Source organism: Brachypodium distachyon, chromosome 4 (assembly GCF_000005505.3).
Source record: "Brachypodium distachyon strain Bd21 chromosome 4, Brachypodium_distachyon_v3.0, whole genome shotgun sequence".
NCBI lineage: Eukaryota > Viridiplantae > Streptophyta > Magnoliopsida > Poales > Poaceae > Brachypodium > Brachypodium distachyon.
The window spans coordinates 27,939,635-27,943,828 of NC_016134.3; the positions used below are offsets into that span (position 1 = coordinate 27,939,635).

Below are 4,194 nucleotides of genomic sequence, written 5' to 3' on the forward strand. Positions count from 1 at the left end.
TTGTGACCAAGGAATCCTGGTCATAACATTGATAAGTTTGCGTTAGAGCGGAAAAAAATGTGGCCAGGAACCGACGGTGTTCCTAGTCAGTGCCAAATGTTTATCTTTTGAGATCTGTTTCTTGGGCCATTTGTTGGACCCAGATATGAATATCCTAATTAGTGCAAAATGTTTATCTTTTTGAAATGACAAGTTAGATATATGTACAAGCACACATAATCTGGACGCTTCTAGTAATCCCATATCTAGCTAGCTTGTCCGCCCCAGCTGCAAAGGCCCTCCTTTGCCATTTCTCCGATGTTGTTGGCAATCTACATTACTAAATCGCGGCAATCAAATCCTACCATTGCGCTTCAGGTAAAATTCTCAGCAAATAAACAAAGGATGGGTCACGTTCCTATGAGTCCCCATGTACAAGAATATACTTATAAGTGCAATTGGAATTGGTTCTTCTTAATCTTTCAGTTATACTGTATATGTTATGCACATGCAAAATTACTTGGTCGTGGTTAATTACTAGCGTGAGGGCATCTGTAAGCCTGTTCGATGACTTCGTGTACGTGCGGGTCTGCTAGAGGACAAATTGATCCATATAAGGCTTATGAAGAAAGTGCTAATTTATTCAAATAGAAAGTAAAAAGTTTGGCATGATAAGAAAATTTAGAAAAGTGAATTTAAAGTTGGTGATCAGGTATTATTGTTCAAACTCTCGCTTCAAGTTTTCTGCTGGAAAATTTGTTTCAAAATGGAGTGGACCATTTGTAATAAAAAAAATTATCACTCGGGAGCCATATGCCTCTACGAGTATCCAAGTAAAACTTTTGTTGTGAATGGCCAAAGAATAGCAGGAAACGAGCAGCCCATTCGACCGTGGATGGGATCAGCAAAGATAACTTGACCTACTTGGTGCCAGGGCCTGGTTGGTGTTGTGGATCAAGCACACACTGAGCCTGCACATCAATTCGAAGCCTGCCGGAATTAAGAAGATACGTGCACAACAGTGCCTGCTTAGGATGCGTTCTTCTTCTTCTTCTTTTTTTTTAAGAGAACCTGGTTCATATTATTAAGGTGGGGAACAAGCCCCACAGAACAGTACAGCTCGATTTACATGTAGGATCTTAAAAGCTAACTAAATTACAACAAGATCCTTGTAGAGTACGTGGCGCTTGGCCAACATGACTAACCACCACGTGTCTTGTGCTTTCCCTCCAGCTGCCACCTCAACTTGAGTAAACTTACACGCGTCCTTGGAGAAACCTCGCCACCGAACGCAGCAGGGAATGACTCCGGCGAGCATCAGCACTGCCCAACTCCGTCGATGCAAGGAATCCAACTGACTAGCTTCCTGCCTCCAGTGCAAGTTGCTTGGAGGAAGATGTGGTCGACGCCGCCTGTGATGGAGGGAATCTTCACGACGCCGAATCATACCAAAAGCCCCTAAATTGGGCAGATGCTCCCAGTACGAGATCCGGGCCAAGCTTTGGCAGTCAACTTTCAGCCATTGTTCCCCGAAACCGCATAGCGGACCTCTGGAATGGAGGTTGAAGGAGGATTCAAGTGCTTCAAGTTAACCACTGAAGCCGAAATCAGATCGTCGCCGGCGCATATGAATCACACTAAAAGCATCACCGGAGAAAGATCAGATTTGCCCAAACCAGAAGAAAGACCGATAAGAAGCATCAACAAGGGATCGTTGGAGTACAAGATGATTCAAGAAAATCACCGACGAATAGGGGAAACCAGGTACAAGCACAAAGGAAAAGCAAGAGAGGGGACCCTCAGAACTGGAGCTAACCTGAGAAGATCCACACGAATCAACTAAGGACAGCAGCAAGATACTCAGATCTGAGGAAGGGGCTGATTTATTTAGAGCTAAGAGGGGAACGGGAGGAGAAAATTACATAGAACAATCACATTTGAGACGATCTTCTAGGAAAACCACAAATTTTAAAAAAAATTACAAATTGCCACTGCTTTCGGTATATTGGTCACCTCATGCACTAATTGTTCGGTTAAGCGCGTTTTGATGGAGAAACTGATAATAGACCCCACTTGTCAGGCTCCTGCTCCAAACCCCACCGCCTTGACTTGGTTTGACCTGGGTCTGAACCGGTCCATCCCCGCAGCAGTTTAATCTCTGGAAAAGCAGGCCGATTGTAAAGCCGAGCAGGAGCACCAGCACGCCGGCCCAAAGGCGCTGCTGCTCCTGCCGGGCAGCGAGGTGATACTCACCCTGAAGGTCGCCGTGAAGCTGGCTGCCTCTACACCGTGCGCCCCCTCGCCTGGCCGCTTGACTCATCGCGGAGCAGCTCAAGTCTGCCAGCGCCAGCGTGAGCACGGGCCGTGGGCGGCGCGGGCAGAGGCCGAGTTGCTCGGGGAAGGCCGAGGCCGGGTCTTCCAGGCGTAGCACGGCGAAGGAGCGGAGGGGGTAGTCCTCTTGGAGTTGGGCGCAGCAGGCAGGGTTGCATGACCTTGCAGATGCCGAATGGTGCCGCTGCGGCGCCGCGTGTAAGCGTGTTCAATCTTGAGGACGTAGGTGACGGGGGGCGAACTCGGCGACTGGTGATGGCGTGGTCCCCCATGGGGCTGCCGGCAGCAGGGCGCGCGCCCTCACAGGCTTCAATCCCGGCTGGGAGGCGGTGAGGTATGAGGCTGGTCGGGAGAGTACTGCGGTGGCGGGGGAAATGCTGGGCTACTGCGGTAGGTACCTACCCACTGTGATCACGGCTGTTCAATTTTTGTGTGGATACGTGCAAATAGAGGCTTAGATTTACATGAGCACTGTTGGCGCACTGTTTTGGGTGGGCCCCGCACACTGTAGATGCGGCTGTGCACTGTTCCCCATACTGTTCATGAACACACTGTCCTGGATACTGTTTCCCACACTGTGCACTAGCACAGTTTTGCACGAATCCGATTGCAAACGAACGGCCAGATAGACGAGGTACCCACCTAGGTGGGTAGAAAAATCACTCTCGCCGTGGCGGCTTCATTTTCGGTCGAGGGAAGAGGAGAGAGAGAGGTGCGGCCGTGTGAGATGCACCGGTCGAACCAGGTTCATGCGGTCGGGTTTGGAGCAGGAGCACTGACAAGTGGGGTCCATTGTCAGTTTCTCCGTCAAAACACACTTAGCCGAACAATCAGTGCGTGAGGTGACCAATATACCCGAAAGCGGTGGCAATTTGTAAAAAAAATTAAAAAAATGTGGTTTTTCTAGAAGGTCATCTCGAATGTGGTGGTTCTATGTAATTTTCTCAAACGGGAGAGGAGATCAAGTCGAAGCCGTTCTTCCATTGGGCAGATATGGGTTCGGACACGGAAATGGATACGGAATATAATGGATTATGCCGGAAACAGGGACGGTACGGTAGCGGAGCGGTACCGGACCGGAAACGGACAATAATGGACGAATAATGTCACATAATAGCAAATTTACAGTCACTTAATCACTACATATAATACAACATTAGCCAGAAGTGAACACCCAATTAATCCACGTCCAGCAACAACCAGTCCACTTTGTAACTAGTAGTCTCACACACACTGGACACATGCTCTCAGAAACGCTTACCACAAAATATTACCCAATTAGCCTAGTAGGAAAGAGAAGGGCAGAAGACTAGCCATAAGCTACCGGGGAGAGAAGACTGAACGAGAGACCGAGAGAAACGATAGTGTTCGTGGGTTCTGGCTATGTCTGAGCTAACGGTTCAGTATACGGGCTATTAAATGGGCCTTAGGCCTTAGCCCGTTAATTAGCAGCACAAAAGGGATAATATCCCAATTTTTACCGTCGGATAATCCGACTTAAAATCCGGATAATCTGATATCCGTCGGATAATGCTTATACCGTTTCTGGTACCGTGTCCAATAACATATCCGATATCCGAAACCGTATCCGACCGGATAGTCATTTTTCTTCCCATATCTGATACCGTCGGATCCGGAACCGGATTTAGCCGGATAAAATTCGATCCGGTTTCACCCATACCAGCTTCATGTCATGTCTCTTCATGGACCTCTTTTGGGTATGTGAGCGAGGCATGGTTGCTCTCGCCTAGCTATTTGGAACACACAGAACTTAACAATTCCGAGCACAGAAATTTAGGAAAGTGTGGAGCACATCGTAGCCGGCCAGTCGAGAAGATGCGTCACACGCGGGCACAAGGCAAACATAGGCCGTGAGCCGGTCGC

At 48.5% G+C, this 4,194-nt stretch overlaps 1 long non-coding RNA gene across 1 annotated transcript; it reads right to left on the reverse strand.

Moving 5' to 3' along the window:
- Positions 1-1,058: 1,058 nt before the first annotated feature.
- On the reverse strand, positions 1,059-2,709 carry LOC112268758. Its single transcript, XR_002960192.1, has 2 exons — positions 1,796-2,709; positions 1,059-1,616 (listed from the first exon to the last, which is right to left on the reverse strand). It is a non-coding gene; the product is annotated as an uncharacterized LOC112268758 (long non-coding RNA).
- Between the last annotated feature and the right edge of the window lie 1,485 nt (positions 2,710-4,194).